The sequence below is a fragment of the Podarcis gaigeae genome, assembly GCF_964106915.1.
Source record: "Podarcis gaigeae genome assembly, chromosome: 9".
NCBI lineage: Eukaryota > Metazoa > Chordata > Lepidosauria > Squamata > Lacertidae > Podarcis > Podarcis gaigeae.
Genome location: NC_139685.1, coordinates 11,689,288 through 11,713,663, shown reverse-complemented (window position 1 = coordinate 11,713,663; position 24,376 = coordinate 11,689,288). Strand labels below are relative to the sequence as shown.

The 24,376-nt window shown below is 43.3% G+C and overlaps 2 long non-coding RNA genes across 2 annotated transcripts in view; one reads left to right on the top strand and one right to left on the bottom strand.

Moving 5' to 3' along the window:
- Positions 1-8,535: 8,535 nt before the first annotated feature.
- LOC310852029 lies at positions 8,536-11,536 on the bottom strand. The gene is made up of 3 exons (XR_014567955.1): positions 11,330-11,536; positions 9,911-10,084; positions 8,536-8,951 (listed from the first exon to the last, which is right to left on the bottom strand). It is a non-coding gene; the product is annotated as an uncharacterized lncRNA (long non-coding RNA).
- A 5,237-nt stretch (positions 11,537-16,773) lies between these two features.
- LOC310852192 overlaps positions 16,774-24,376 on the top strand; it is a 405,418-nt gene continuing 397,815 nt past the window's right edge. The window contains exon 1 of the long non-coding RNA XR_014568024.1: positions 16,774-16,806. This is a non-coding gene — a long non-coding RNA (uncharacterized lncRNA). The remainder of the gene's footprint in view (positions 16,807-24,376) is intronic.

Below are 24,376 nucleotides of genomic sequence, written 5' to 3'. Positions count from 1 at the left end.
CTCAACCAACCAAACCATAAACCAATGCCGAACCGCGAACCTTACAAGTTGTGACGATTTGCTATGCAGTAGGCAAAAACCAAATGGCCCCAGCCAATCAGCCAGATGGACAAAATTCCTACCAGGCCCCCGCCCCAAAGCAGACGACCCCATGACAGGCATAGCAAGGTCAAAGCGAACAACCCTATTCTAGGGAGGGAGGGACGGGCAATCCGCTGCACGGGCGAAAAGAGGAAGCCCTAGCCTCGTGCAAGGAGTTTTAGCATTTCTGGCTGTCAATCAATAAATGGCAACATTAACTTCTTCCCAAGAACAAGGGAAGCCCCAATCGCATCAGTGGCCAATGATCAATTAGCCCTTCCTCCAACTTTGGAGTGTCCTGGCAGCCCCCACCGCAACACGTGCTCTCCATGAAGGAGAATACGCTTTGCCATTGTTCAGTAGACAAAGAGGGCACTTTGCTTGGCCCAGCTAACCAAATTTTATCCCCATGCCCTTCATTTACTGGTAAAGAACTATGCCAAATGCCATGACACAGGGAGAAATATTGAAAACATCCTTGTTACGCAATGATTTATCATGGGTGCCGTTTTATAAATGACTCAAGTTTACCCTCATTTCTTTAAAATTACTGGTGAATGTCAAAACTTACCAGGATGGGGGGATGCCCAGAATGGTGAAAAAGTAATTGCTTTTTTATTAATTTTATTTTGTGTATAGTATTCTGATTGTACAGATGTGTTCAGGGATCTGCCTGATCATATGAAGAAGAGGAGGAGGAGGAGGAGGAAGAGATGGAGGAGGCAGAGGAGGAGGAGTTTGGATTTGCTATCCCACCTTATCACTACCCTAAGAAGTCTCAAAGCGGCTAACAATCTCCTTTCCCTTCCTCCGCCACAATAAACACTCTGTGAGGTGAGTGAGGCTGAGAAACTTCAGAGAAGTCTGACTAGCCCAAGGTCACCCAGCAGCTGCATGTGAAGAAGCGGGAAATTGAACCCGGTCCACCAGATTACGAGTCCACTGCTCTTAACCAATACACCACACTGGCTCTCATGTATAGTGTCAAGGGCCCACACTCAAGCTCTTTCACAACTCTGCTGGGGCTGCAGAATATTCTTTGTGTGGTTGGCATGAAGAGGAATTTTAAGTTCATTTGGTTGCAAATGCTTCAAAACTCTCCTTGTGCTTGAGATCCCTGATAAGGCAGACTTCCCAGATGCAGGATACACACCCAATGCCTATGCCTTTGCTTGTTTCAGGATACACACCCAATGCCTGTGCCCAAACCTACTGACATCTGTAATCAATAAAGTTGTGACCTGCTTAATCCCAATACATTTGTCCTGTGCTTATTGTATCTACCCCCAACCCCATCTATGGTGCGTTCACTGCGCCTGGGCCCACAACCATGACCTTATGGAACATCTGGTATTCCAGGAGACCAGTAATGAAGATCAAGTAAGAATCTGTGAGGACTTTCCAGTTCGCTTAAATGGTGAGCCAAGTTCCTTGAAGGCAGAGGATGTGGGAAAGGACATGAAATAACACTGTGTATGGATTGGATCTAGGGTGAGAGAGCCAGTGTGGTGTAGTGGTTAAGAGCAGTGGACTCATAATCTGGTGAACCAGGTTCGCGTCTCCTCTCCTCCACATGCAGCTGCTGGGTGACCTTGGGCTAGTCACACTTCTCTGAAGTCTCTCAGCGTCACTCACCTCACAGAGTGTTTGTTGTGGGGGAGGAAGGGAAAGGAGATTGTTAGCTGCTTTGAGACTCCTTCTGGTAGTGATAAAGCAGGATAGCAAATCCAAACTCTTCTTCTTCCTGCAACAATATCAGTTTAAGAAAGGCAAAAACTCTTCTCTTTACCCAAGACTTTGGGCCGTAGTTTGAAGGATGGTATTGTGGCCTCTTTTAGTGGGGCAGGTTCTGTTAAGTCCAACATTTTATTTCTACAGCTGTGCTTTCTATTGGTTTTAGCGTAACCTGCTTTGTGTCGCCCTGTGAGAAAAGCAACTAACAAGCACAATAAAGGATAATAATAAAATAATATGCATTTATTTTAATTTTTTGGTAAAATAGTCTTGTGTGAGAATGCAGAAAGAGATAAGAAAGGTAAACCTGAGCACACAACTATTAAAGAGTTTTGCTGTTACAGAAAAGGCGCTGGAAAGAATTGGAAACAAGAAGAGTGAGGGGTTTAACCATCACCACCTTTGGAAGCAGTTGTCAAATGTCCCAAGTCCTATTTTGGAGCAAAGAGGAAACATGGGTATGGTGGGGCTGTGGAACCATGCATTTGGCACTGCCCTTGGGACCCTGTGACTCTCTTGGTCAGTTGCACAATAACAGTAAACTTCTGAAGCGCAGCTGAGAATCCTGTTGCAGAGACAACCTTTCAGCAGGTCAAGGCAGGTGTACATAATTCTCTCCACCCCCATTTAATCCCCACAAGAACCTGGTGAGGTAGGTTGGACACTCAATGAGCTTCAATGCTGAGATTTGAACCTGGGTCTCCCTAGTCCTGATCTGACACCGGCTCTCAGTAGATACTTAAAAATGTACTATGTACATCCCAACCATGTCCAGGATTGAAGTGGTGTGATGTAAACAGAGGTTTTTACTCCAAGAGCTATAGCCATGTCTCTGACCAGGTAAACTGGGCATAGCTATCCATCTATGGTGCTGGAGGAGACTCTTGAGAGTCCCATGGACTGCAAGAAGATCAAACCTCTCCATTCTTAAGGAAATCAGCCCTGAGTGCTCACTGGATGGACAGATCGTGAAGCTGAGTCTCCAATACTTTGGCCAGCTCTTGAGAAGAGAAGACTCCCTGGAAAAGACCCTGATGTTGGGAAAGATTGAGGGCACAAGGAGAAGGGAACGACAGAGGATGAGATGGTTGGACAGTGTTCTCGAAGCTACCAACATGAGTTTGACCAAACTGCGGGAGGCAGTGGAAGACAGGAGTGCCTGGTGTGCTCTGTTCCATGGGGTCACGAAGAGTTGGACACGACTAAATGACTAAACAACAACAACAACAACAACAACAGCATCCATCTTTTATTCTTTGTTCTAACAAACCCCTCTAACACAGCTGCTACAACAGTTTCCTTAGCTTGCACTAGGGTGAAGGTGAGGCTGCTCTCATTGCATTTGAGATGTGATGTCAAAGACCAAAAGAAGGAAGGAATTTTTGGAATATGGCGCACCATATATCAGAATGTGGACTATTTCTTTAAAAAATAAAATAACAATATACCAACATTGTCCAATATAGAGAAGCAATTTTTACCAGATTCAAGTAAGGCAATAAATGGCATTCTTCTTATGCAGCTATGCCTTGGAATTTTGGCAGCAGCAATGGAAATAAGGAACAAAATCAGCAAGGGCTGCTTTCATGAAATGGCAAATTATTCAGTGGTGAAAGCCAAGTTTCTGTTAAACATCTCATGTTATCTTAGGTACCAGTCACATAATCCCTTATCAGCTAAACTTTTTTTTAATATTATTATAAAAAATAAAAAATAAGAAACTTATATTCAAAAGGCCAAAGAAGAATTTCTAATGAGAAAGGATGTGCCAGCTTTTGGGGAAATTAACTGCTCCAGTGAATTGCAGAGATAAAGCGGAAGAAATTATCCCAATGATTTGTCTATTGTAATTAGAGATGGGCCTCAGCTTCTGAGGTACACAGCCAGATCCAAACTTCTCTCAAACTGGAAAGGGTGTGTGTGTGTGTGTGTGTGTGTGTGTGTGTGTGTGTTTTGCCTTGAGTCTTCCTCTTTTAAATGGCAAATACAACAGCAGTCAATTGAAACACCAATCACTTATTTTTCGTACCAAAGAGTGTAAATCTGTTGGTGTTACTACGGTCGGAGACCAGCTTATAAAACACACTTGGGGGTACAGTTAAAACAATGTACAACAATAAATTTAAAATTTATAAATGTGATAAGCATATAGACGCTTAAAACTTTAAATAAGCTACTGCATAGATATGACCCAGTCACCCATGGAACTGAGTTTGGGGATTTTCTTCACAAACTAGTTTGAGTCGGGGGATGGTCTGAGCCTACAGATCTGTACACAGAATCTGGCGACCATCTGGGTCATCTTCTGATCTTTGCCTAACAGGAAAAAATCAAATTTTTGCTTTTCCGGGTGGTCAGTAAGCCTCACTAGTAGGGGATCAATGGTCTTACTACGTGCCTCTTCATAAAAGGGACATCTAAAGAACAAGTGCTCTGGGCTTCCTATATCCCCCAATGAACAGGCACAAAGTCTCTGAGCATATGGGACTTTTTTTAAAGACTCCTTCCAGGACCGGGAAGGGAGGAGCCGAGCTGCTGGTGAGTGTAAAGGCCCTTCTAGCATTTTTGGATACGAGAAAGAAGAGATATGCTGCCGGTGCGGCTATACATCTCTCGATTTCTCCAATTTTATAGTCGGGGCACCTTGAGCAGTTCTGTTGTCTCTCGGTGTCTATGATTCTTTGCCTGACCGTAGCATTTGCCTGGCCCAACCCCAGACTTAGAAGGGCTTGAGGGGCAAAACCCAGTTTCTGAAGGGTGTTCAGGACTGCTGCCAGCCAGCCTGACCAGAACTGGTTGCAGAGGATCAGTGGGGCTATTCCTCAGGGGAGCAGATTCAATGTCAGCCATTTGTAAATTGATGTTAGGCAACCTTACTAGATACCTGACTGTGTTGGTCCTTCAATCCAGCCTTGTTTCAGGGTGGTGGTCTGTATTAAGACTACGGATCCAGGATCGACCGTCAGCCAGATTTACCCAAAGTCGCTTATCAGCTGAATTAAAGTTAAGCTGATGAAGAAAAAGTCATTGTTCACAGATTATTAAAGCCAGTACCAGCTTGGAGTAAGCTTTTACTCCTGAAGAAACCAACCTTGGACTTAGAATGCTACAGGAAAAAAACTACTGCAGGTGGTTTTAATCTTTCATTTTGGATCTTTGTGGCTAGATAACAGAATGTTAGTGCACCGTCAAAGCCACATATTCCTTTCTCTTGCACACTACTGGATCAGCTAACAATCTATCTACCTATCTACTAAGGTCCCCCACTCCAGCAGGCAGTTTACTGGCAAGGACCTCCTCGACCCATAGGAGCCAACTCCGAGGGGCCCCCAATAAAATATATTAAGGGATCAGCTCCCCCAGTTGATGGGCCTGTGACTCAGCTCCATTTCTCCCCAATATTGTTTTCCCTTACTGGCTTTCAGTGGTGCCCAGAAGTCAGTTCTGTCCCCAGGCGGCGGGACAGATAGTCTTAACCAATGCCTAAACAACCACTCACGCTTATGTATTTCAATAAAGTTGTGGCCAAAATTATGCCAAAAACCTTAAACAAAAATAGTGTGTGTGATGTGAGTTATTTGGGGGGTGGCTTGGGGACCTCGACATGCAACTATTTAATCAATACATCATTAAACACGCAATAGCAATTCCATTGGGGCATTAAAACTTCCTTAAGTGAAATGTACAATGGGACAAACAATTAAAATTCAGAGCAAATTTGTTGTTTTTTTTTTTTTAAAAAAAACCAGTTAAAACAATAAAACCAGATGTTCAGTTCATAAGATTGCTTGCCGTAACAGTTGTGTCTCCAGGAGCTGGCAGAATGCCAACACTTATGGGGCCTCTCATATTTTCTTTGGGGGGGTGTGTATTCCACAGCACTGGTGCCACCAGTGAAGAGGCCCACCTTTGGTTTTCCACAAGACAATAAAGATTCGGGTGAGGCAAAACTAATCAGGTTCCATTAGCTGATTGTAGTGCCCTCACTCTAATCTGCCCTTGGTCAGTCCACCAGTCTTTATTGCACAAGCAATAGGAATTTCAGCATAGCACTGGCTAGGTACTCGATAGTTTTGAATAAGGACTCTTTCTGCACTGCCTTTAATAAGAAATAAGAAGCTCGTGAGCAAGTAAAGGATATAGAAACATTCCATAAGATAATGTGAAATGCAAGAAGAACTAATGGACAATGTGCTCATCATTAACTTCTGGGTAATAACAAGCTTTGTTAACAGTGTTTTATAGATTGTAATTGTTTTGCTGGCGGTTTGTTAATTATTCAATATGATTTATGCTGTATTTGTGATATTCTATTACGTTCTATCATATTATCATTATTTATTCTTTGTAAGCCCTTTTGGGATTCATTTGAATGAAACGTGGCCTAGAAATATATTGAATACAAAGAATCCAACCAGAACACCCACTTCTGAGCCCATTCTTCCCTGAGTTCTGGAGCGGCTCTGCACCACAGCAGAACTTAAGTAGGACAGCATGAAGTTACCGCTCTTGACATGTTCCCAAAAGGAGGCTTCTCTCGGGAGAGTGCAGCTGTCTGAGCAGTTTGAAGAACTAAGAAATGCCCTGCTGCGTTCAACCAAAGGCCACTGTAGCCTTCCCTTCTAGTCTCCCCACAGTGGCCAGTCAAATGCCTCAGGTAAGTTTGCAAGCAGACCATGAGCATAATTGCACTCGCCCACTCACATTGCTCATCAGAGGATATTCAGTGAGACACACTGCCTGTGATACTGGATATACAGCCATCAGATTTGTGTAAAGGCATTAGGACATTGACAGTTTTATTTTTAATCCCCTTTCTAATGATCCCGAACATGGAATTTGCCTTTATTGGGGTTGCCATCTCCTGTTGAGGATTAAATTGTCACATTTAACGTTTGTAAAGGACTAGAACGGGCTGATTTCATTAATATTAATGTAAATACCTAATTCTGAAATCTGAATTGGTGCTTTAACACACACACACACAGCATATCTTCAAGGGATATTCATTTATGACCATTGCTTGTCTCTGAATTTGGGCCTCATATTAGGCATTGTGCAGAGGCAGCTGTGACAGCACTGGGTGCTAGATTCAGGTAGGTAGCCATGTTGGTCTGACACAGTCAAAATATATATAAAAAATAGTCCATTAGCCGTTAGGTTTCTGTTTGTGCCACTGGTGCAGTGCTTGGAGTCACAAGACTCTGTTTACATTCTAGGGATTTCAAACTGTCGGAAGTCTCACGGGAGATGGACGTTGTTGTTATTGGTTTCCTGTTCCTTTGTTCCAGTTGCCTCTCTGCTCTCACAGAGAGAGGATGTTCCTTTTCTGTCTGCGTAGTTAGAAATAAAACTCTTTGCAATGTAGCTCAAATTTCTCGTCCTTCCCTGCATGCTGGATACTCTGCGTAATGGGGAACGTGCCTGGAGCCTCATCAAAGGCTCAGGCCGTTAATCACGTCGGAGGACTCGACCGGAGGAGGAGCTCGGTTGAATGCAAGTCCGACAGTAGCAGCTTAGAGACCAACTGAGTTTGTTCTTGGTATAAGCTTTCGTGTGCATGCACACTTCTTCAGATACCTTCAGATACTGGGTGCTCACAGTCAAACAGTCATAGCTTCATTGAAGCATTTTGCCTATTCAAAACCTTTGGCAAGGCAGCAAGAGCATTTCAAAAGAGCCACAGAGATGTCCTTCCTTATATAACAGCAGAAGCAGCTGGTAGGGCCGAACAGAACCAATCCAACCCTCTCAACAAAACAACCGCACCATTCCAACCCCCCACCACCTTCTCTTTCCTTCTGTTACCGGTGGTGACCTCCACATTGGGAAACCAGATAAGCAATGCTGTCCCATCCTGCTCCACAGCACTCTAAATGATAATGATGTTGTTGTTGTTGTTTAGGGAAGATTTAATGTCTGATGCTGTTTTGTTTTTAATCTTCGGTTGGAAGCCACCCAGAGTGGCTGGGGAAACCCAGCCAGATGGGCAGGGTAGAAATAAATTATTATTATTATTATTATTATTATTATTATTATTATACATCTGGTTGGGGTTTGGCAGAGAGACAAAATAAGCAGCCATATCTGGAACGGGGTGGCCAAATCTGTACATTTTAGAAAAGCATATGGTTGAGTTGTAATGCCTATATCATGGAGCATTACATGAGGCATATGCATGGAAGGAAAAAGGTCATCCAAATCCAACCGAATGCTGGGGCTGGGAGGAACAATGGGAGAACTTCCTCCAGTTCCTCCTTCCTGGTTAACATTTTTGCAATTTCCTCTTGGGGCACACTGGGAATTGATGCAGCATTGACTCTTATCATTCATGTTTTACCTGTCGATCTTGCCCAGATGGTGATAGAGACCTTGCCTATTGTCTCTGGGTCACCATCCCTTGTATTTTGCTCAGTGCTTGCTGTTTACCACCTAAGACAGGGGTGGCCAACTCCCAAGATACTGCCATCTACTCACAGAGTTAAAAACTGGCAGTGATCTACCCCTTTTTGGGGGTTCAGATCAAAGTTGTTGAGCTTTTTTCAGGAAGGAAAACCCTGTTTGGGGGGGTTCAGGTCAAAGTTTAAGACTCTCATGCTCTACTGACTGTGCTTTCTCCCCATTCTCATAACATACTTCTTAAAACATCCTTAACATGGGGGGTTTTTTTGGGAGGAAGAAAGCCCCATTTTTTGGGTGCAGGGCTTCTTGGGGGGCTTCTTGATCTACCAGTGATCTACCACAGACATTCAGTGATCTACCAGTAGATCACAATCTACCTGTTGGACGTGCCTGACCTAAGATATCAACATCACATGAATTCTGGTCTTCCAGGTTGTTGGGTCAGGGGTGGAAGAAAGTTTTATATTCAGCACAATCTCCCTAAATTCAAGCCCAGGAATGGCACTCCTTGGATTTTCAGACAGATATCCATTGCTGTCGTGGGAAGCAAGTAAAACCCAGAGTGCAGCTTGGCTAACAACCTGTAGCAATGTTTTCTACAGTTTGCGAAAAGGAACGTGAAGCACCTCCATGCAGACACAAACGTGGTTGCTACATTGATCAAATGTTGCTGGAGCGATCAAATCTCTTTCTTCCCTCAAAAGTAGAAACCTCAAATTGGCCTTGAACTTTCACTGGAGAGGAAGTTTGGTCACAAAAGAGACAATCAAAGATATTGTGGTTGCCTGAGGCAGAAAATCAAAATGGCACTTTCCCATGCTGGTAAGAATATAACAATAAACTCAATAATTGACAATTTGCTGCTCTGGAATGGCACCCCAGAGTCTGCCACCTGAGGAGGTCTGCCCCACCCTGCCTCATAACAGAGCTGGCCTGGCAATTGTAGTCAATGCCAATATTCCAGCTGCCACAGCCATAGAAACAGGCACCCTGAGCCAATTCCAGACAGCAGAAGGTAAAATTGCATTATGGAACCCATTTGCTGAAAGTTGGGGGCAGGGAGTAGAATGAAAGAAGCATGCTATCAACATAAGCATATTCCTACTAATTAAGTAAAAACTTTTTTTTTCAAAAAAGAAAACAATTATCAAGCAAATAAGAGAAGCCAAAAATTGCCCCAAACCCTATAACATCTAGAGGGGAAAAAATGCAGATTAAAAAAAAACAGACTAAAGCAGACCTCAAAGCAGAGCAGCCATCTGTGCCAGCCACGATTTCGTAATAATCCAACTCCTAATAGCATTGCGAATAATAACAGTAAAAATGGCAAGAGTTGCTATGTTTTCCCAGCAGTAATTATAGAACCTTTCTGTGGTGTCTGATCTTTGCTTATGGATCGTTACAACTGTGCTTAACGCTTTCAGAAACGCAACGTTTCTCTCCTTACAATACTCCCAACCCCCCACTCCCAGCCGTTCCCATTACAAAATAGAGGAGAAATGTTTCTGTGCTGATTTCCTGGAAATGTTCTTCCTGCATCCACCAGTGAAATTCGAGACAGCCATGGCTTTAATGTCCCAAGACTGTAAAAAAGAAAAAGTTTTCGCTTATCTGCCAATCAGCTGCTAAACTAATAGGTCATATAAGGAAGACCATCTACAGACTTTTTCACATGGCTTCATTTTTTAACCACCTGATTCCTCAACACTCAGAGATTCCTAGCTGGTTGTGTGAAGAACACTGATGGAAAAGACTTGTGTTTGTGGTGAAAGGAAGTGATTAGGAAGGTGGGACTTCGTCTCCAAGCAGATCTGGATTGGACAGTTCTTTGGATAGAAGACTGCTCATTTATACTCCCCTTGGCTCTCTGGAGGAAAGGTACAATACAATGAATAACCAACTCACAGGCAGGAGGAGGGGTGGTAGAGAAGGAGACTAAAAATTTAAATAAACACTTTCTCACCTTAGGTCTTATAGAGCAGGCATGGCCAACTCCCAAGAGACTGCGATCTACTCACAGAGTTAAAGACTGGCAGTGATCTATCCCCCTTTTTGGGGGTTCAGGTCAAAGTTTAAGATTTGCATGCTCTACTGACTGAGCTATCTCCCCATTCTCATATCATACTTCTTGAAACACCCTTAACATGGGTTTTGTCAGGGTTTCATGTCCAAATTGCAAGTTCTTTTGGCATTTTCATGGGGGGGAACATGAACGTCTCCAGTGTTCTTAATGCAAGAAATGCAAGGAAATTTCGCCTGCCATCCTGGTGCAAAGTAGGGTGTCTGTGTCTGTGTTTGTGTGTGTGTCTGTACTAAGGCTGAGCACTGGATTTCGCTGAAACCCAAGACAATCCAGGGTGATCAGGGTGGAGTGGGGGATCTGGGATTCAGTCAAGACATCCACCTGTTGCCTTGGCTTGAGTCAGGCTGCCCACAGTGATCTGAGGCTGTCAGAAGATATGCCTTGAGCAGGAATTCAGATACTCCTTTACAAGGCCCTTCCGTGCAGCCTACCAACTGCATGTTTAATCTGATTTTGTATAATGTCAGACCCTCCAAGATCTCCTGTTTCCCAGGGACAGTCCCAGATTTACAGAAGCTGTCCCAGTTTCTGATTTGATCCCACAATGCCCCACTTTTCCTTAGGACATCCCTATTTTCATCAGAGAAATATTGGAGGGTATGGAGCTAGCTGATCCCTGAGCCAAGGAGATAAGTAACTATACAACCTTTAGAAGACATCTGAAGGCAGCCCTGTAGTTTATATGTTTAATGTTTTATTATGTTTTTATATGTTGGAAGCTGCTCAGAGCGGCTGGGGCATCCCAGTCAAAAGGGCAGGGTATGAATAAGAAAATTATTATTATTATTATTATTAATTATTATGATTAAGTAGGACATCCCTGTGTTCATCAGAGAAACGTTGGAGAGTGTGTAATGTTTTAAATAGTTGTTTTAAACTGTTATAAACATTTTATTCTTTTTGTAAACCACTCTGAGGTTTTATTTTAAAAAATTCAAGTGGTATATACATTTTATGAAATAAATGATAAAATAAGTACATTTTGGTGAAATTCTCAGGGATGAGGTGCAGGATTTTTTATGTGCTTACTTTTGAGCTGGTTAAGGATGGTTTCTCCTTTCTTTCCTTCTCCACATCATTCCCACCAGTGTTCTTCACTCGGCAGCCTTCCTGGGTGACATCATGAGATAGCTCCTCCCATGAGGCTTTTTCAGCTCTGGAAGTGTCAGCAGCTAGGGAGACTGCAGAGTTCTGGGGAAATGTTTAATGGAAAGTGGAGGGAAACATACACACACCTCCTTGGGCCAAGATTAGCTCAAAACCTGTACAGCCAATAATGGCTCAGATTGTTCTATTGTACTAAGCATCATGCCTTCAAGAGGCCAAGACTCTGAGCTTCCTTCCTTCCTTCCTTCCTTCCTTCCTTCCTTCCTTCCTTCCTTCTTTCCTTCCTTTTTTAAATTTTATTTGCTTAATTAAAAAAACACACGTTCTTCATCATCCATTAATACAAAAAGATAAGAGAAATCAACTTTAAAAAGGGGGGGGGGGAATTGTCTAATCTAATAGAATAAAGAAGATCTTCCTACTTGACATACAACTTCCCATCTGCTCCATATTAACGTATTGCCAAAATTTGTCAGATGGTTATCAAAACAGAAAATATAAATAAATATTTAATTGTCTGTGGTCTCGATTCTTACTACCAACTACTACAGATGTTATTCGAATGCTACAACAGAGTTCAGACGGCGACAACTATTTTTCAAATATACTTTAACTACTTCCCACTTTGAAATAAATACATGTTTTGGTTATTTTATTTTATTTTTCAGATAGATTATCCAACTCTGAGCTTTCATTTTAAAAAAGTAAGCCTCTAGCTCTACGGGCAGCAAAGTTATAAAGCAAAATGTACAGAACATCCTTCTAGTTGATTTCTGGGAGATAAGTCAGCTGCTCCGTGTTTTTAGCCAATGAGTGAAATTTGAACTGTGATTAAAGAATGAGTTCTTTGAGCACCAGCCTATAGAAATACACACACGCAAAAACCATGATTTTGGGTTGTTTTGTTCACAGTTCCTGAAAATAAATATTATGATTATGGGTGATGTAGGGGTAGTGATATTTTTTAATTACTAAATATACAAAAGAGCTAAAGGATTCTTAAATATGCTCTCTTACCTTGAGTCACTGTTGGCTTCATTTCAGAAGGCCCTTGAGACCATTGCCCTCTTTGCCACTCTCACTGTTGCCTGTGGGTTTTTTTTCTAGAAAAAGAGGTGTCAGAATTCACCATGAACACCTCCCTCGTTCTCTTGGAATGGCTATGGTGTCCACCTGAGAGGGGCCGGAACTGGGTTTTAGTGAGATCCAGCTGGGGGGAAAAGCCCTGACTGTTGCCCTTCAGGCCGTCCTTTTCAACACCACAGAGATGTTTCTCCATCTCCCTAATCTTGTCACAGACTACATGCTCGGAGATGACAAGCTCTGCCACGGAAGAAAAGCAGAATACAAATATAACCATTTCAATTGATCAATTGATCGCTCAATCAATCAATCAATCAATCAGTCATAGTACTCCAATGAATTTATCCCACATCATTGCCATTATGATGTGTGCATCCCTGCTCACACCATTATAGCTTGGGGTAAATTGTACTAGATATTAGCGTTGTGAGAACTCAAAGCATCAACCTTTGTGCTCTCAGTACTGCGTGGTTCAACCTGGGTATTTTATTGAGGAAAGTATCCATAAACGAATCTCGTAGAGAGATTGCTCTCACGTCAAGAGGCATGCTAAGCCACTCTTACAGAGCATTGTGCTAAACTACTCTGCAGAAAATCTTTCTTTGCAATTTGTATACAAGCCTGGGTAAGGGCGTTGAATCAAGAAAACTTAATTTTGACAGGCCTGATATATAGTCTATTTTGGTTAACCAAAAGGAACACATACATTTTCTACATTAGAGAAATTTCCATTATTTTCCTCTCAGCCATGAAAATCGATTCTGATGTGATTACACTCGGAGGCCGCTTGATGTGCCTCTGACAGTACAAAATGGATAGAAACGGTGGGTGGTGTTGAATCAAGGATACTGTGGTTAGCTGAACTCTTGTCACAAAGTCAAAATGGTGAGATTAGAATGCACACCATCCGTTTGTCTCATGCCAGGAACTGAGTCTCTGCGTGCCTGGGAGCAGGGTATAGGGGGAGTGTGGTAGCAATATTCTGATGTTTGATGATCAGAAGCACTTGCATCATTTTCTGTTTGTTGTAAACAGTGCTATTTGCAGAGGTGGGAGGAAGTCACCACTGTTCATGGCCCAAGTATCTCCTAATACTAAATAATGGAATGTAATTTAATTGGTATCCATTCTGAAGGAAATCAGCCCTGAGTGCTCACTGGAAGGACAGAGCGTGAAGCTGAGGCTCCAATCCTTTGGCCACCTCATGAGAAGAGAAGACTCCCTGGAAAAGACCCTGATGCTGGGAAAGATGGAGGGCACAAGGAGAAGGGGACGACATAGGACGAGATGGTTGGACAGTGTCCTCAAAGCTACCAGCATGAGTTTGGTCAAACTGCAGGAGGCAGTGGAAGACAGGAGGGCCTGGTGTGCTCTGGTCCATGGGGTCACGAAGAGTCAAACACGACTAAACAACAATAGTTTATTGGTTAATTTTTCTAATAAGGCTGTTTCCCATACTATTTGGTACCATTGGTCTATGCTTACTCCTGAAAGGTCTCTTTATGATGTTTATGGCTGCTGAGAGTAGGTGGGTTATGAGTTCTTTATGATGTGAGTGGGCATTATTATCTTGGAAGATGTTTAGTCACCCCGGTATGGCTCCCCTTTATCACACACACAGCCCAACAAGACAATGACAAGAATCCACCAAATGAATCAATATGGCTAACATAATTCAAAAACACCCACCCACCCCACTCACACATGAAAACAAAGTTCACCACAGCCAATCACAAACAAACAACCACACCTCAGGCCAACCTCTCTCACCACCAAAGGAGCACAAGCGAATAGTAAAGAGAACCGGCACAAGCGACGCTGACACAAAACCCTACACATACATCAAGTAGAATAGAAACATTGCCACCCAACCCCAACCCCACTCACCATGCCCCCCTCCACCTCTTTCCCTGTTTTCTTTCTAATGTAACACTAATGTCTCAACAAATGAGACTGATATTAGAAAATGTAACTTGAAAAAAGAGACATTGCACATACAGTGGTACCTCGTGTTAAGTACTTAATTTGCTCCGGAGGTCCGTTCTTAACCTGAAACTGTTCTTAACCTGAAGCATCACTTTAGCTAATGGGGCCTCATGCTGCTGCCGTGCCACCGGAGCACGATTTCTGTTCCCACCCTGAAGCAAAGTTCTTAACCCGAGGTACTATTTCTGGGTAACCTGAAGCTTATGCAACCTGAAGCATATGTAACCCGAGGTACCACTGTACTCTGGTAAACCAATAAATCTTTAATAAAAAATATGTTAAAAAAATAAAATAAAAACAATAATGGAATGTACCCGTAGTTAAATGTAGACACAGTTACACAGGCAAAGTTGAAATCTACCCTGTTGGCATGTGAACTGGCTATGGGACTAGCCACACTCACTGGTGGAGCTCTCCCAAATCTCCAGGAAGAGTCTTTTTCAGCCAGACCCAGACCAGGGGTCCTTTAACTGGAGATGTCAAATTCTGAGGGTGGCCCCTTCTGCATGATGCCTTGCTACTGAGCCCTGGACCCTCCTCATATAAAGAATCCTGCATCCTACTGTAGTTATGAAACTGCTTTTTACGGAGCCAGATTATCAGTCTAGTGAGTGCAGTATTTTCTACTCTCAATGGCAGCTGTTGTCTAAGACCTCCAGTGGAAATCTTTTCCCCAGGACTTGCTGTCTAAGATGCTTTTAACAGGAGATACTAGGATTGAAAGCATGTGCCCTACCACTGAGCTATGGCCCCCTCTCCCCAAGCTATTCTTGACTATCAAGGCGAGCTTAGAAGAACAGAAAAGACATACAGAATATCTTCTGCATGCTTCCTGATGTCTTGCGAAGGAAAGATGATGTGAACGTTTAGTCTGCAAGGGAGGTATGGGATTAAGGATGTGACAGCTAGCTGTGGGGTTTTTTGGGGGTTTTTTCTGGAGCCAAAACCACACATTTGAAGCTGCAAATCAACTTCTCCGCTGGAGAGGATTAGCGACAGATTTTTGAAAGGTTGTAATTTAGGATGTCTTAAGGTTTTGATCCAGGGTGTTTGAAAAGGTCAGCATCCCAGTCTTTTTCACTGGTCTGGGCATGCCCTGACCCTACAGATTGCCTCCAACTCCTCCTGCCCAAACACACCAACCCTGAAATATACCTTTGAACAGGATGAAGGCATTCAGTTGTCCACACTGGGTGGCTAGACTGGACTTACAAGTCTCAGCATGCCCAGGAGGAAAATGGGTACACTGTTCCCACTGGAAAGCCTGGAACCCTATTCATTGATTCTTTGCCCTGGGGCAAAGGAGACCAGTCACAGCATCAATGCAAGAATAGCCTTATAAACAAGAATGTAACCCCCCAATCCTTGACTAAACACCCAATAGTTTCTTAGTTCAAACCATTTCTGCCACACTTAGCAGAGAATGACATGCATTCTGAAATGAAATGATTTGAAGGCATCCTAAGTAGATACTAAGGGTTTTTCCAAATGACCTGTTTAATGTGCACTCATCCTGATTTGTCTGAGTGGAGGTTAGATGGCATTGCACCAAAGCAAATTATGTCCTATGTTTTCCAGTACATTCCCCCATCATGTTCCTCATTGCAAAAATAAAATAAAATAAAAATCCAACCTTTGGGGGAAGGGGGTTTCTTGCACCAGACCCTGCCAGTTCCCTATTACTACAAGTCCTGAATTTGCCAGATTCATCTCACCCTAAAATAGTGACTGTCTGGAAGCACCCTGCAAGTTCCACCTCACTTGGAATGAATGTGTGTCTTCACACTGTCATAGTTCCCACCCTAACACAGGACTGAGCAGATTCTCATATGTAGCCTGAATCATTCTGGCAGGCTCTGCCCTAGCTTCCCCGTTCCCTTTAAAAGTACAGATCCAGCCAGATCTGTGTGTGAGAGTATTGTGAAATTCTGTGTGCTGATCGCCGAAGAATTGATGTTTTTGAATTATGGTGCTGGAGGAGACTCTTGAGGGTCCCGTGGACTGCAAGAAGATCAAACCTCTCCATTCTGAAGGAAATCAGCCCTGAGTGCTCACTGGAAGGACAGATCCTGAAGCTGAGGCTCCAATACTTTGGCCACCTCATGAGAAGAGAAGACACCCTGGAAAAGACCCTGATGTTGGGAAAGATGGAGGGCACAAGGAGAAGGGGCCAACAGAGGATGAGATGGTTGGACAGTGTTCTCGAAGCTATGAGCATGAGTTTGACCAAACTGCGGGAGGCAGTGGAAGACAGGAGTGCCTGGCGTACTCTGGTCCATGGGGGCACAAAGAGTTGGACACGACTAAACGACTAAACAACAACAATTTCTGTGTGAGAAAAAAATGTTGTGGGGTGTGGGGCGTGGGGCTGTGGTATAGCCACTGACAAATTTCCTCTGAGGGACAGAAGTGTTTGAAAGAAAGAAGCTTGTTCATCTCTGCCCTAACACACCTTCACCATAGTAAAAGCTCTGCAGGTAAAGCAAAAGGAAAAATTCAAGTAGACAGAGTGTCTCTTTCAAGGAAACGCTCCTCTGGCCTTTACTTTATCCATCACTTTGGTAGCAGACAGGACAGCGAGATTCTGAACAATGCTGCTTGTGGTATTTATACTTTTTAAAGCATTAATGAGAAAACATATTGTATGAGCTAAATGTATCTGCGGATGGTAAATTGGCCCATTTATATGCTTTGGGTTCATGCTTATTCCCCTTACATTGTTGAGAAGGTTGCTCTTCTCATGAGAATAACGGAGCCAATTATGGTGTCAAGAATGAACTAGTCTGTCCTGTGACCTTTGACAGAGTAGTTAGGCTAAGGCTGATTAGCGTCATGGCTATCAGGGTTTAACATTTACACCAAGGACAATAACTTCTTCCAAGTGCCCTTTAGAGTATTTTTGTGATCATGAACTGCATCTGTTTTGGGTGTATATTACTGTGCTTATATTACTGTGCGATTTTGTATCTGTTTTTCTGTTGGGCTCTAAATGCCTGTCACTTGCTACAGCTCCTTCGGTCCAATCCTACATGTATTTACTCACATGCCAATCCCACAGAGTTCAGTGGGACTTATTCCCACATAAGTGTGCATTAGACTGAAGTGCAAGACACTGCATTCTGTGTATACTGATTAGATGGACTCCAGTCCAGGTCACAAGTCATATTAAATTGTACATAAAGATAAGGTATGGTTTGAGGCAACCTATGTCATGGAAAGGGACGTGGGTGGTGCTGTGGGTTAAACCACAGAGCCTAGGACTTGACGATCAGAAGGTCGACGGTTCGAATCCCCGCGACAGGGTGAGCTCCCGTTGCTCGGTCCCTGCTCCTGCCAACCTAGCAGTTTGAAAGCACTTCAAAGTGCAAGTAGATAAATAGGTACCACTCCAGTGGGAAGGTAAACGGCATTTCCGTGCACTGCTGTGGTTCGCCAGACGCAGCTTAGTCATGCTGGCCACATGACCCGGAAGCTGTATGCCAGCTCCCTCGGCCAATAAAGCGAGATGAGCCCTGCAACCCCAGAATCAGTCACGACTGGACCTAATGGTCAGGGGTCCCTTTACCTTTACCTATGTCATGGAAAGAGTGTTGTATGCAACAAATACAGGAGAGAATGGAAGATTATACCATGTGACAGACCTTTCTGCAGCCTGTGGGAAACTGTGGAGAGAGCCTCACTACAGTGCAGGTTTGTTTTTTTTACAAAGTTTTAAAAGAAAGAAAACAGAAAATTTCCAGGTACCTTGCAAGGTTAAAATAGGTAGAGGAACACCATCCCCAACCCAAAAATCTTGGAGACATTTCTTCCCAATTTTTATAGGGGGCTTCATTTTGCCCCACCCACCCAAAGAAGTGTTTGGCTCAGTTCTAGTTTTGCAAGAGAAATTTACCATTGCTCCTTGCTTTTATCAAGCTGTAATGGAACCAAATGACCTTACCTGAATTCTCTGAAATATATAATGAATATCATATGATAATACCTGCCCATTTGAGATATGCATGGGGCCCATACATAGCTGTGAAGTTGCCTCTTCCACCTTGAGTGGCCATTGTTCTTTAAATATCAGACAGACCTAGTTGTGCTCCCCAGCTCGTAAAGAAGATCTTAAATTTTTAAAATTAGAATGCAGAGTGTCAAAAGGCACATTCCCTGCAAAATGTCAAATATTCACTCAGCAGGGATATCAGTTCTCAATGATCTTTCTTATATATTCTCCTTCTTTCTCTCTTTCATCTGAATGTTCTTTCAACACACCTCTGGCATTACTGCATTAAAAAGAAAACCCTAGCTATATCATGGTTTTTATTATTATTGTGATTCAGTCTACCCTTACTCTGCCACAACACTCTTTGCAAGCATTTTTAGGATTTAAGGTTTATTTAAGAATTAAAAGGAAACTTTGGATTATTTATCTGGTAGTGATTTTAGTCCTACAGAGCAAGATGCATAAAGTAGCTAAAGCGAAATCCTGTTTATTGGACCATCTTCTCTTCAAATAAAAGTAAGCAAGAGTTCTATGTAACATGGGTAAATTTAGAGCAAAACCAGCTATCCTGTGTTCAGTGGGATATACAGTGGTACCTTGGGTTACATACGCTTCAGGTTACATACGCTTCAGGTTACAGACTCCGCTAACCCAGAAATAGTGCTTCAGGTTAAGAACTTTGCTTCATGATAAGAACGGAAACCGGGCTCCGGCGGTGCGGTGGCAGCAGGAGGCCCCATTAGCTAAAGTGGTGCTTCAGGTTAAGAACAGTTTCAGGTTAAGAACGGACCGCCAGAATGAATTAAGTACTTAACCCGAGGTACCACTGTACTCCCATGTGCAGTCCTCTTCAGGCATTCAGTTTGAATATGTGAGGGCAGAAGTATGTAGAGGGATGAGGGTCCACCTGTTGATCATACCTCTAGCATCATTTGTCATGCTGGGCCGCACCTATTTAGTGTGAAGGTCTGAAGGGGGTTGTAAGCATGTTTGCTTGAACATGTGTGATGGCCTGGGAATCCGATTCAGAGGCTGAAACTGAGGAATCCCAGCCTGCACAGGAGTCCCTGCCTCCAGGGCCGGCTGAGCTGGGGCAGGGGCTTGAACCTGAAGGGCCCTCACCTGTGCTGGATCCTCAGGAGCAGACACCAGCTGAATCTGCTCTGGCTCCGGAGGTGATCGAGGACCCATTGCCTGCAGGTGCTCCTCTCCCAGCCCTGTCAGGGGAAGGTGAGGTTGCCTCTGGGTCCAGTGACCCTCCAGCCTCTCCGGAGCTGCAGAGGCTCAGGGCAGAGAGGTGGAGGGAACCAAGTTCTCACAGGAGGAGTGCTCGCCTCCAGGCCAGGAGAGGCGAGTCACCTGTGGGCCGGGACCGCCCTATGCCTCAGAGGAGATAAAAACCAGTCAGCCCAGTCCCAGGTTGTGGGAGCAACCTCGTTGGTAACCTGTTCCTGCCAGCACCCTGTCCTGCTCTTCCAGAGTTCCTGATCACGCCCGGCTCCTTGCCTTGGACCCCGCTTCGCTCCTGACGGACAGCCTCCAGACCCTCGACCCAGGACCGGACTCAGACCACACCGCACGGTAACTGCCTCCCGGGACCAGCACAACATGCTTCCAATGCTGACTTATCATCGTTCCTGATTGCAAGCAGATTTGTAAGCACATTCAGGCAACGATGCTTACAAGCACCTTTCAGACCTTCATGCTAAATAGGTTTGAAGGCGGAGGTTGCCCACCTTGCCATAGACCAAAGATCAAGGAGAAGAACAGGAATGTGATGGAATTTAGCAGTGGCTCCCAGCCCTAACCTGGTCAACTGATCCAAGAGGATATCATTGAGAGCCAGTGTGGTGTAGTGGTTAAGAGTGGTAGTCTTGTAATCTGGGGAACCGGGTTCGAGTCTCCGCTCCTCCACATGCAGCTGCTGGGTGACCTTGGGCTAGTCACACTTCTTTGAAGTCTCTCAGCCCCACTTACCTCACAGAGTGTTTGTTGTGGGGGAGGAAGGGAAAGGAGAATGGTAGCTGCTTTGAGACTCCTGAAGGGGAGTGAAAGGCGGGATATCAAATCCAAACTCTTCTTCATGATGAATTGAATCAATCGCTTCTTCAGCAGAAGCAATGGAGACACTCCACCATCTGCTTCCCAGTGTAGGTTCAAGGCAGTCTCTGACCAAATGCCAGGCAGTCGCAGCCTCCTAACTGTACATAAGAAAAAGGGCAGTTTACAACCTCATGTAAGTTCTTACAGTGGGGGGGCAATACAGGGAAGAGGAAGGGATGAATAGATGCTTTTATGATGTAGTCTTACTCCCCACCCCCCACACCTGTTCGTTATCTTTCCCTCTCTCACACCTATATTATATGGATGGTGTTGATGTTCTGTTTCATTATCAAGCATCTGCTTTTCTTTCATTTGGCTATTTACTTTTGAAATTACATTATTAATTGAAAAACTTGTAAATATTTGTAAAGTTGCCACTCAAGGTAATTGCCACCACATTCTCAATTCAACCCTGAGTCATTTTTCTGAATAGCTTGTGCATAAAGCTGTGGAAAGGAGGAAGCACCAGACATTATAGAAAATATCAATTACATCCAGAGATCTGTAGGCTCTCTGATGGCGCACACATGCCTGGATTTTGACAGATGGAATGGAATACAAGTGTTGCCTCAGAGGTCTGCAGAAGCATCAATAAATGCACTTCAGAGACAGTGTGGTTCAGTGGACACAGTGTTGCATTTGAGCCAGGGAAGCCCGGGTTCAAATACCTGCTCAGTAATGAAGCTCACTAGACAGCTTCTCTCCCCTTCACCCACCTTTTCAAATTGGCTGGCGACAACTAATTGTGCAGAAGGAGAGGTATAAATATTGCAGTGGGCCAAATGTCCATGCTGGGGGGAAGAGAAAACCGGTTCTAAAGTAGAAGATATTAGGCAGAAGAGTGAACCAGCAAGGAACAGGAAACAGATAATTGAATAATTATTCAGACCAGGATAGTTCAGCACCTTGGATAGCTCCAGGGGCAAAGAGAGTGGGTAGTTGTTCCAAGAAGTCCAAAATCCATTGTGTACTATAATTCTGTAGTATAACATGTGCTCTCTCTTACATAGCATTTTTCCTCCACCCATCTCAAAGTTTCTAAAAAAAATGTACCTCCAAAAGAAAGAGAAATTATCATTGCCAGCTCCAGGACTGCTGTAGATCACCCTCCTGTTCTCGAACTTTATGTACCCCAGCAGAGTTTGATGACTAAAGTGAGGCTGCAAGAGGATTAAGTTTGGCATTCTGGTTTGGAGCCTTGCATGGTGGCACCACTGAAAAGCTTTGATTTGCATCTTTTTCTTTCTCCATACCTATAAGTTAGCATATGGGTTTTCCATGCAACACTGTGGCATCTTGACCCTCCTTTTTTGGCAATGTCTGTCTGGTTTTGGAGTGATGTACAGGTGACCCCTTTGATTTCAGCTCACAAGTGCTTGATCAGCACAATATAGGAGAGAGGTACCTTCTTTAAAACAAAACAAAAAAAGAGAGGAAAGGGTAATGTATATTTAAAATGTGTAGGCTAACTGTGATAGCTTAGTCAATGTTATCAGGAGGTCAAGAAGGAAGGATTGCAGAATAAAGTCCATAGAATGCTTGCAAGGTAAGGAAGAGGAATTTGGCAGAGATTGCAAGAGGTTTTGTAGATGCAGGGACGGAAAATATAGCTCACATGTAACTTATCTTTAGGGATTTCAGGAAAGCTTTAAAACTGACATCAAAACAGGCATTCACAAAGAATCACTAGGCGGGGATTAGTGTTAGCAAGCACACTCCTCTGCTAGATTCAGTTAATATACTGATTAAAAAGGCAGCTCAGCGTATGTTTCCCCAAGTAAAGTAAAACGTTTCACTTCTATCCACTCCACACAACCGCACGCAGACTGAGCCAAATTGATTCCCTGCTTCTTGGAAGAGATACGTTGTTTTAACTGTAGAACCTACTGGTTAAATGAAAGGGTCTTGTCTACCCTTAAGAACTACAAAGCAGACTGATGAAATGGAACTTCTCTATGAAACAAACAAAAATATATTTTTAAAAAAAATTTAGCAAAAAACAAATCCGTCTTTATAAATAAATTAAAATTCTTTTGGAAAAAAAGCTAATTATAGGGGTATTTGTTTTGTTTGAGGTAAAGCACATCTATTATCATAAAGATAATTAACTCAGCCTGACAGATCTAATAAAAGGAGAAGTTTAGCACTGGCTTAGCTAGAAGCCCAAGGCAAGCAATTTTTATAATTACCAGTTATTGTAACTGGGCTCTGAGAAAATGGTCTGTGATATTTAAACAGTAATGTTAATTTGCATTTAGACCTGTTTTTTTTTCTTGGGCAAGATCTATTTAACTGGAATAAGTGAAAGGAACTCAAATAACTTTACAAAAATCAGAACGGCTCTCTTCATTCAAAAACGTACTGCTTTTTATGTCTAGATAATTAATATCCTTATGAGGTAAGTAGCATAATCACAAAACAATTCAACAGCTTAACATAGTTTTAACATGCAGAAAATGTTGAATTTTCAGCTTCGGCCAATGTGTCCAAATCGCGTGAGTCTTGAGGCGATCTTATTTACTTATTCACAGATGTGCTAACATGCGCTGCATCGTATTGTCTCAATTGTGTTGCTAGAGTTAAAGTTGCTCAAGAAAATTGTAGAGCAGGGATTAAACATAAAGGCATTCCAAACTCATGTCAGCAAACAGAACCTATGAGCAAGCAGGAAAGGGAGAACAATAAAGTTTAGAAATAGGTGGAATCACAGTAAGTGGTTGCTTTTGAAATGCAGGGCTGGACGATTCACAAGTCTTTACACCATAGCATGTTGTTTGTAAGAAGAAAAGAAAGTAATTCGAGTTTCTAAGGAAGAGAGATTTTTAAAATGTAAAGCTATAGATACATGCTAGCCTGGATCTTTTGAAATTATATTGGTGGAACTGTACAAATGAGAACACTAAGCATTTGACATTCTGCTATGAATTTCTCTGTGCAGAGGAAATATGTAATCTCCAAGTGTTTACTGTTTTCATTGCATGTAGCCGGCGGTATAAAGGACTGAAAATACTAGGGATGTATACCAGCTCCAGGTTGATTCAGCCAGTGTGGGTTGAGGCAGCCCTAGATCACCCTGAGTTGGATCAGGTCCACCTGGAGTAATCCAGGACTGTCAGAAGGGGAGCAGCCATACAATGCCAGCAAAGAAGTCATCGTTCTGATTGACCAAACTCGGGCTCTAGGACAATCACTGCCAGTGTCAAGTTCTTCTCTGCCTTCTTCTCCTCCACCTTCCTCCCTTCCAGAATTCCAGTGCATGATGGGAAGTGTAGTCTTTTGCTGAAGAGCATCCTCTGAAGCCATGCCTACCTTGAACATTGTTCTTCATGGCAGAGCCCACTGCCCAAGCAAAATAACACCCTTCATCCTTAACCATTTGCCATGCTGTCTATGGCTGATTGGAGCTGGGGTCCAGCACCATATGGAGAACCACAAGTTCCCTATCCCTGCCTTGAAGCACAATGTAAAGGTGTATTTGGAGATTTTTGCTTGGGTAAAAGCAAACAAGAGACTTTTGGGAAAGCAAAGAAGCGTTTTTAATAGCCTGTGATATGCCCCAGTATTCTGATGTAGCTCAACAATGCCATCCAGAGTACAGTGGTACCTCGGGTTACATATGCTTCAGGTTACATATGCTTCAGGTTACAGACTCCGCTAACCCAGAAATAATACCTCGGGTTAAGAACTTTGCTTCAGGATGAGAACAGAAATCATGCGGCGGTGGTGCAGCGGCAGCAGGAGGCCCCATTAGCTAAAGTGGTGCTTCAGGTTAAGAACAGTTTCAGGTTAAGTACTTACCTCTGGAATGA